Source organism: Centruroides vittatus, unplaced genomic scaffold (assembly GCF_030686945.1).
Source record: "Centruroides vittatus isolate TY-2023 unplaced genomic scaffold, ASM3068694v2 contig_409, whole genome shotgun sequence".
Lineage (NCBI taxonomy): Eukaryota > Metazoa > Arthropoda > Arachnida > Scorpiones > Buthidae > Centruroides > Centruroides vittatus.
This window is the reverse complement of record NW_027122221.1, coordinates 456,395-466,648: the sequence shown is the minus strand read 5'-3', so window position 1 is coordinate 466,648 and position 10,254 is coordinate 456,395. Positions and strand designations below refer to the sequence as shown.

The following is a 10,254-nucleotide window of genomic DNA, read 5'->3' as shown; positions in this document are numbered from 1 at the left end:
AAATCACATATATTTATCAATATAGTTAGTTTTAAATACGACATATTTCAATAAAGTTTGTTTGAAAAATTTATGAGAAAAAAAAAATAATATATGATATCTGACATTCAGCCTTGAAAATTTGTTACTATTTGTCAAAATTAACATTGCCTAATTACTTTATTCTTATTGTCACTGAGCCAATACGACGTACAATATTGTTCTGTACAATTTGATATAACATTTATGCATGTAGTACGTTTATTCGTTGTGAAATTATCGCACATTATATCAAACATTTGTTTAAAATCTGAACTTTATTCTGCTTTCAACTAATATAATGAACTAATATACTTTATTCATTTTATATCAAACAAGATTATTTATTTTCGTAATAAACATATGATTACCAGTAGCAATAGATGTAACATTTTCGGATATTTTAGATTTAAAAAATAATTAAAAATTAAAAATTAAAAAAATATATAAAATATCAGAACTGTAAATCATAACTTGAATATTTATGATGCATTAACATATTATAGCTGACGGCCGGATGGCCGAGCGGTAAAGGTGGTAGCCTACCGCTCTGGGGGACCCGGGATCGAATCCAAACGGGTCGAATAATCCCCAGGAATTTTTCGGGGGGTGGTCCGTTCGGATATGTCGGGCCCCGTTCCTCACCACCCGGTCGCCCTATTGTGGGCCTGGCCGAACCCATAATGGGCCTACTAAAAGAGGCCCTCTTAGTGCCCACAGGGCGGAAAGAGTTAAAAAAAAAAAAACGTATTATAGCTGAATAAACTTATTATAGCATTAATGAACTTATTATAGTAATATTATTGCATAAATATAAATAAAATAAAAAAATAATCAGAAAATGAAAAATTAAGGAAAAACCATCGATAATTAAAATTTTTTAAGTCGACAAAACACCACCTAGACAAAAATATGTGAAACAGACGATAAACAAGACGATACCGTCAAGTGCTGACATCTGTTGTCGATAAATTTTATAAAAATCGATTTTTAACAGGGTAACGATGAATCGGTACCCTGGCCGGGAAAGGGTCTTCTTAAATAATTTTGACATAAGTCTGTTTTTCACGTTGAAATCTTTGATTTCATTTTTTTTCTCGGATCAAATGGGAACTTCTACATTCTTCCATTCGCTGGATAATTAATATCATATCCAGTTGTTGAAATTCCTCTCGCATCGGCTGATACTTGAAGGAAAATCAAAATAAATGCAAGAATTACGAGCATTTGCATCATTTTCAGCAATAATTGAAGAGAAAACTTCTCCAAGAACTCGGCAAATCGCATCAAAATCAGTGTTAAAAATTGAAATTTTTCATGTTTAATTAATATTTTGTAAAATAAATATTATGTTAATTTACGAAATAATTTTTAAAAATGTATTTTCTGTACAGATGAATTGTTTTAAAGAGTGACATTGAATATTTATTGTGGTTGTCGCAGGATCTGAAAATAGGATAATTTGGAATATTTCCACCCACGGCTGCCGCCGCATTTTGCGATAGCGATATACGTAAACAATATGGCTACAAATCGAGGACAACGCGTGTGGATTTCTTGTAAACTTTATATTAAACGATGGTTCGATATTGCTCTGTGTTCCAGTACAAATATAAACAGGAGAATATTATAATAAGCAGAAAATTCTCTTTTACAATTCTCTCTCTTTTCAGTGTAAAAAAGAATTCCTCGAAATGCAGCCCAAATTCTTTTTAACATGGCCTAAAAGTATTAAGTTACCCAAAAGTAGTAGCCTAGAATCCTACACACAGCTCAATCTGCTACTCGTAGCCCAATCTCTCAATCCCGAAAACCTATTGTATTTTATGAAATAAGAGAAAAAAAGGGGATAGTCCATATGTAAGGTGAACCCGAAAATGTGTTACTGCAGCAAAAACATATCGACCAGATTACAGATGTTCTTTGTCTATTGTTTTATTTTAGTATGGAAGCACTTCGATGTAAACGAACGAGTTAACATACGCGTGTCATAGTTCGAACAGAATTTTCACTTCGAATTTCGAAGTAGCCGTATCTCGAACTAACCGAATTCCTTAACGTATAAATCTCTAAATCCCCGCCGGGACAAAAGTGCGGTTGCGCGCGACCAGCTATCGGAGATTGCGGTTACAACCGCAATCGCCTATAGCAGGGGTGGCGAACCTATGGCACGCGTGCCCAAAGTGGCAAGTAAGAGAAATCATCTGGCACGTAATGTATCATATGATTTCTGTCCTTTTCAATCATCCTTTCTGTTTATTACCTGATCATCCTTTTCACAATCACATTTTTTACATTTATTCGAATTAAAGCGTATTCGTTTAATTTCTTTAAATATCATTATTCGAAGTCTAAGACTTTGGCACGCATTAATATTTTTAAAGCTAAGTATGCTTACTATATGCCACGCGGACTCAAACGCTTCGCCATCCCTGGCCTATCGCAGTTACCTAACCAAACTCTCCACCAGAGATAGATCGGGCATGTGGCAGCGAAGGACGACACGCCGATGGCACGGTCTCCCAGATCTCTCGATCTGACGCCCTATGATTTCTTCTTGCGGAGCTATGTGAAATCTCGTGTCTATGTGCCGCTATTTCCAGCCACTTTGAATAAACTACGACATCGCATTAACATTGCAATTGTCATAATTAACTCGGACAAGTAGTACCGTATTTGGGGCGAATTACAATATCGCACCGATATCTGTCCTGTCACTCAAGAAAGTCGTAAACAGTATATTTCAAAAAATCTTTCAGAGTTTTATAGAAATGTACCGGTACCTTACATTACACGTTAGTTTTTTTTTCTTTTTTAAAAACTCTTTCCGCTCTGTGGGCACTAAGAGAGCCGCATCTTTTTAGCAAGCTCACAATGAGGGACGGAATCCGACATATCCAGACGGACCACCCCCGAAAAATTCCTGGAGATTTTTCGACCCGTCCGGATTCGATCCCGGGTTCCCCAGAGCGGTAGGCTATCACCCTAACCGCCCGGCCATCCGGCCGTCTGTTTTAGTATTAGTTTGCAATAAACGGAATTTTTTGAAATCAGGGAGTTCTTTTCGAATAACCCCGTAAATATTTGCAAAAAAATCATGTTTAGTGGTCGTGCGATTGCTTTCAACTTTCATCGCAGACAAAACACTTCCTGACTTAGTTGTTAATTATATTTACATTGAATGAAATTCCATAAAAAATTGAATTTAAACTCACAAAATCGAAATTTATAATATTTTAAAAAACATTCGAGAAATTGATTAGTTTATTTTATTAAAAAAATACTTGGGCGATTTTTGGGCTGTTTATTTTAGAAAATAGCGAATTTGGCAACTTGCAAGACATTTGGCAACTTGCAGGACTGTCTCTTGGATAAATGTACCGAGAACATTTTACGTAAAACGAGTAAGTTTTTTTCCTCATTAATTGTAATTTCCTCCCGGAAATGGTCAAAAACGAAATTAATCCTAATAATTCGCGGTTTAATATCTTTCGACCGGGATGTAATAATAAATATACGTCTGCGGACACTTTCGTTTAGGCTTAGACACTCGCACTCACCTCAAACATATATGAAATATAATTAGTTAAAATGGATTTATTAAAGTAAGAAACAAGCCAGAGTTAAAGTAATTTCTACATTATAACATTGCTACGATGAGAAATATGGGTTTAGATTTCTCAAAGGTCCTTACTACGGGCGACATATTTTAAAACTGTCTCACTTTGTTTTCAATGGGGTTACCGTTTCTTTAACATTTACTCTTACGAAAAATTGGCATTAAATATTCTCCTTTACTCTTATTTTGATTGTATATTTGATTATATTAAGTTTATTTGATTATTTTCCTGACAGTAATTGAATGCTGCTGTCATTGTCCTGTGAAAGTCAGGTTAACGTTACCTTAGGTAGCCAAGATGGCGGCTCGTCTCTGATTCCAGCAAATAGAACAAAGGGTTAATGCAGTGTTTCCCAAAGTGTGGTACGTGTACTCCCAAGGGTACGGGAAGAGTTTAGTGGGGGTACACGCTGCACCGTGCTTCGGCTGTTCCTGGTGCAACAAGTAGTTTACTTTTTTCGATTACGAACATAGAAAAATAATAAAAAACTTCGTTACTTCTTAGCGGTTTCGCCGGGTGCTGTGATTCTGTGTATTCCTCCACCTTATGGCCAAGACAACAGTGTCACAAAAACCTCCAGTATCTACACATTGAATTGTTACAATGTGCGCGTGTGTATTTTTAGCTTTTCTGCGATTTTTCTAACAGGAAAGGTTTGTTATGTGCTTTAGTATTAATAAAAAGCTAAAAATGCCGAATAAACCAATTTTTCTGTAGCTAGTTACTACAACTAACAATTCTTAGCAGAGACTTACTTTGACAGTGCTTCTAGAAAGACGAAAATGAGACCTAAAGTCCATATCGCTATATCTAGGAACAATATTTTCTACATAGTCTTCTATTTTGGCTTTTTCGATTTTTCAAGTGCAGCAGCATATAGAAATGGAATATCCTTGTTATCTTTGGTTTTTGATTTAAAGTATATGCAATTTTTTTACGAGGGATACTTGGCATTAAGAAAATTATACAAAGGGTACACAGATGTCAAAAGTTTGGGAAACACTGGGTTAATGTTACCTATGGTTCCAAGATGGCGGCTCGTCTGATTCCAGCAAGGAAACAGTGGGGACGACCGTTCTGACCGAACCTAACCTATTCTAATAATTTTGTTGGTAATAATTATGGTAATTTATTAGAATAGGTTAGATTAGGTTAGAACATGTGTCCCCACTGTTTCCCTTCTTCTATTTGCTGGAATTAGAGACGAGCCGCCATCTTGGAACCATAGGTAACATTAACCGTAAAATCAAATTTCTCTTACAAAAGTTTTTAGATTTTATCCTTTTTTTAATGTATAAATTGTTATTTTGCTTGCAGTTATTTTTCTACTTTGGTATTCTGAATAGAAACAGTTCCTTTGTTTATAAGAAATTCGTGCCACACGAATTATAGAATGGGGAGATTTGTTTATTACGTCCGAGTTTAGCTTTAAGAGCAACTGTTGTAACGTAGAGTAACACTTATTAAGTCGCCAATCTTGCAAATTCTACATTAGTGCAGACTAGATTTGCAGCCCCGTGGATGAAGATGGGCATTTTAATCTTGGTGAGTTCTGTTAATACAAGATATTGGAAAATACATGATACGAAATGTGTTCCGGTTTTCCGAATTTGATAACAAAATTGTATTATGTCGTTCGATACAAAGCGCGCTACTTTCGACTTCCCCGAAGTTGCATGAATCAAATAGCGACGTATAAAATGCGTTGTGGCCAGAGGCACGGTTTCTGATATTAACATTGTGGCGTTAATCAAATTTGGAGACAAGTCTGACCACCATTTATTTTGCGTTTCAGACTAAAAACATACACGTATGGCGACAGGCCTTCCTTTTTAGGCTTCATGTCGCCAGTTGTAAATTGTGGCATTAATGTTGTTGTTATTCGTAATGTGGGTATATGACGCACTGACAATGTTTGCTCCAACTTGAAAAATTACACTTTCTCTTATGGTCAATGTTTTTAAAAGAGAAAAGTAAGAATGAGAATAAAGTCAATGTTTTGTATGCTATGGGTTGGTAGTTTTGGATTGATCGGTTCCATAGGAAACATTCTGGCATTGGAACTACTAGGAATTGTTTCGTATTGAGTGTTGAGACGGTTCTGGTCGGAACTACTAATGCGTTCTTTATTCTGTACTTTTTTGGATACAGTTTTTTACATAACGGTCTGTATTAGAACTTGAACTAAATGAAAATGTTCTATGAGTTATTAGGAATAATGAAATTAATTTAGAGTATTTTAAATTTATGAAGATACAGTAAGACCTCGCTTAACACCGATTCGATATACTGCAGTCTGCTTGAAGCCTTAAAAAAAGCTCAAAATTTACGCCGATTCAAATTATCATGGCAATTTGTTGATTCATATATAATACAATTATTCACGAATGTGAACCAATTGGCCAAAGGTGGCAATTTGTTATAGCGCTGTATGTGCCTTAAATCTATGTTTGTTTTGTGCAATTTTGGAAAAAATATAACATCATGGATGCCATAGGAAATATTGACTTTGCTTGGCAAGAATTAACTGATAAATGAATGAATGCAGTGTGGAAGAAGTTATGGCTGAAGGTATCCAAGAATTCTCAATGAGAAGAGCCTATTGCTATATTGTTAAGTTGACCAAATTGTCAACCTAATGGATACAGCAGGACTAGGAGATGTAGATGAGCAGGATATTGAGCAGTTACTGCAAGAACCCAAAGGACTCTTTACAGATTTCCTTAGTAAAAGTTTGGTAACGATAACTGAAATTGTCGATCAAATTGTAGTGAATGATCCAAATTTCGAAAGGAGTGCAAAAGCAAAACTAGGCATTTGGGATGCAATCTTCTGCTATCAACATTTGCTTAAGGAAATAAAAAAGTGACAAATGAAATTACATGACTTTATCGCAGAAACAAGAATTTCAGAAAAGCCAGGACCTTCTTCACAAAAAATGAACTTTACATTTCTGTGTGCGTATGTTATATGTTATTTAACATATATTATCTGTTCAGTTTTGGTCGCGTGTTCCCCTTCCCTATTTACTTGATATTAAAATGGCCTCATTTAAACTTTTGTTTAGTGTTTTGTCATCTAGGAACGTTAAGCTGGCTATTACTGTATTTGAAAAATTTTTATTTTTATTGGAGTTAATAATTGTTTCTTTTTATTAGTAACTAATAGATATGTCTGGGCAAAATGTAAGGTTGAACATTAAAATGAAAAAGATATATTTGAGATTTATATTCTTCTAAACTTTTATCTTACAAAACTTGTCTTTCTTAAACTAAATTTATTAGTAATTCAATATCCACTTTGTAATCCTTCATTTTAATCAAAAGAAAATTTAAATTTCCATAAATAGAGTAGCTGTATTCTTATTAGTTTAACTCTATAATCCTTTATGTCAGATATAGTATTTCCTACAGCAAACAAATATCCAATGGTTTAACCACACAATTTATTATTCAAGTTTCTCTTCTACATATGTATTTGGGTTGAAGAATGCATATTTAGAAGAGAAAATTGAATAATAAATTATATGTGGTTAAACCGTTGGATATTTGTTTGCTGTAGGAAATACTATATCTGACATAAAAAATTATAGAGTTAAACTACTAAGAATATTTCAATTTAATGTGTCTTGCCAGACTTTTGGGCATGGCAAAAAGTCTTGTGAAAGAGAATAGATATACCTAGTAATGTCGACAGTATATGACAAAAAAATCATTTGAAGCTCTGATGACACATAACTGTTAATGTGTGGCATTTTACTATGATTGCATCATGTGAAAGGCTCCATAGAAATCATTGGTTACCACAATTTACAGTGTCATGGCTAGCCACAGTTAAGCCTGGACTCCACATTACCGGAATCCACGACGTAATCGTAAAACTGAAAGCCAAACTGACGAAACTTTCAGTTTTGGAAGGTTCAGTTGGGCAGAAACAAGACTGAAAGCAAAGTTAAAAATTATTTAACTTTTTCATTTTCGTTCCGCGCTTCTGTCGTACTGCAACCAATAAAAATGCGAGGATTTGTGACGCGTGGTCACGTGCATTCATCACATGTAGTTTGATTGTCATAAAGGCAGAAAGTGTAGCGAAAAGGATGAGGAAACAAATAGATTTGGAATTATTCATTGAAGAAGTTAGAAAATACGACAAAAAATGTAAATAATTTAAAGATTATTAACAATGAAACTGTTAATAAATGCAGAGAAAGCAAAGCAAAATCCGTAGCGTCGTCCACGTTTGACTCTACGACAATTACAAAACTGATCGACGGATGGCGCAGTTCCGCGTAACGTGCTAGTGGAGTCAAGTTAAAACGAAAACAAAACTGAGACGAAAACTCTATGTTTGAATTCTGTTTCTGAGTTTCTGTTTTCAGGTAATGTGGAGTCCAGGCTTTATAGTTTCAACCTGACTGTGTAAAAGGAGTCTAACTGATGTTGAAAAATGAATATTGATTCTTTCTTCAAGCAACTCTATCTCAATAAAGTGTATGTTTGAAGCAAAACCCAATTTTATTTATTTATTTTTAAACACATCCAATAGGATAAAAGACAGTGAAATAACTGGGAGAAAATTTGCTCTTTTTATTTGATGGTAAGACCAGTAATTTTTTTGTAAATGTTGCTTAGTACAAAATGTCATTTTTGAGTCTATTTAATTTTGTATTAATGGGGTTTGACTATGTTCAAAGTCTACGTAAATGATAGAGTATTTATGTAATAACTTTGTGTTTATTATGTGTAGATAAAAAGTGATAGCAATCTGAAAAATTATTTTAACAACAATAAACTGCACTGAATTGTAAATATACTCAAACTTGTCTATAACAGAACCCCAAGGGACTGAACAAGTCTTCCATAGTAGACAGGTTTCTGCTATATACAGGTTACCTACTATAGGTATCTCTTGATTAATGCGATTAATAAATTTCTCAATGTTACCATGTACATCAAAATTGCATTAATCAAATATAGTGGTACCTTGGTATTTGGCCAAACAATCACCACCTGCTAGAACAAATTTTCAGTTAATAACAAATATTTTTATTTTAACTGTAATTTTTCATTCATCTGTAAAAAAGTTTTCTATGATAAAAAAATGAGTAACCAATTTAAAAATAAAATAAAACCTTACTGCTGCCTACCTTTGTCTAACAAAATTATACTCAATTCAGTTTGTGTTTTTCATAAGTGAAAAAAAAAAACAAACTGTATGGAACACAATCATCAGTATGTTTTACAGCCATTTTAAGTGGATGAAGTGTTTCAACAATACGTGCCTCTGACATACTAAGATTTGTTGCAAATTTATGAGTTGTGTTTGTCAATCTTTAACAATTTCTTCCCGCAATTTCTATTTGACAGTTTTTAGGGGCCTGTACTTTTTGTATCCTTCAGTTCAAAATTTCCCGAACGAAACTTTCAAAACCATGTTTGACACATTCGGAGTTTAGAAGCATCTTTTCCATACACGGTGCGAGTATTTTTACTGTTTGTATAGCATGATATCCTTTATGAAACTCAAAAAGCATGCATAATATGCCCAATGTGCATTTTATCTGCAGACATTTTGACTTGATTTTATTCAAATGAAATATGTAAAAAAGTTTAAAATAAGCTTCAAAACAAAGAATACAATTGTATAGTCTGTTAGAAAAGTGTAGGAACACTGTAAATTTTGTTTTTTCAAAATTTATTTTGAAAATATTACTGGAAATATTATTAATTATTTTTTATCGTTATTTTGATTATTTTATCAGGTTTTTACATTTTGTAAAGCAGCATAAATTATAAATTTTTTTTCCACAAATATTCATTTTTTGATATGTTACAAAAGTATAGGTACACTTTCTAAAATTACCTAAAAATAATTTTTAAATATATTTTAAACTCTTAATATTCGGTTTCATTCCCTTTGGCTATAATTACTTGAAAAATTCTGTTAGGCATGGAGTTTATTAATTATTTTTAATTGTTTATCCTTAATTTCATCCCATGCATCCATTATTACAATTTTCAATCGATTTACAGATTCATATTGTTTCCTATTTTGATAAACAATGGCTGCTAACATTCCCTATAAATTTTCAATGGGATTTAAATCTGGATTATGTGAAGGCCAGTCAATTACATCAATATTTTCTTTTTTTAAATCAGTTTTTAGTTGACATTGAGGCATGAATGAGAGCATTATCTTGTTGAAACTTCCATTTATGACTTTCAATTAATGCACCAAATGTAATCATATTATTATACAATAATTCTTGATACCTTTCTGAGTTCATATTTTTGTCAACAAATACTAAATCAGTTTTATCTCCCCATCCAAAACCACTCCAAATCATTACAGATCCATCCCCTTGTTGCTGGCTTATTTTAACTGTGCTTTCTCTTCTTAAATCATGGCAGTAATATGAAAATCTATCAGGGCAATCTCAATTAGACTTCTTCTTGTCACTAAACATTATTTCTTGCCATTCTTCAGTCCATCCCATCTTGTCTTTAGCCCAGTTTAAATGCATTGATTTGTTAAAGGTGGTTTTAACTTCATTTTTAAATATTTTACATTGTCATTGTTTTTTAAAATTCTTCAAAAAGTCGCATGAGATACATCT

The 10,254-nt window shown here is 33.3% G+C and overlaps 1 protein-coding gene across 2 annotated transcripts in view; it reads left to right on the top strand.

Annotated features, from left to right (window-relative positions):
- The first annotated feature begins 3,363 nt into the window (after positions 1 to 3,363).
- The window catches only part of Spt6 (transcription elongation factor Spt6), a 79,774-nt gene continuing 72,883 nt past the window's right edge, over positions 3,364 to 10,254 (top strand). For both annotated transcript variants that reach the window (XM_067271933.1, XM_067271932.1), the window contains exon 1: positions 3,364 to 3,422. The gene's annotated coding sequence lies outside the window, so the exon portion shown is untranslated. The remainder of the gene's footprint in view (positions 3,423 to 10,254) is intronic.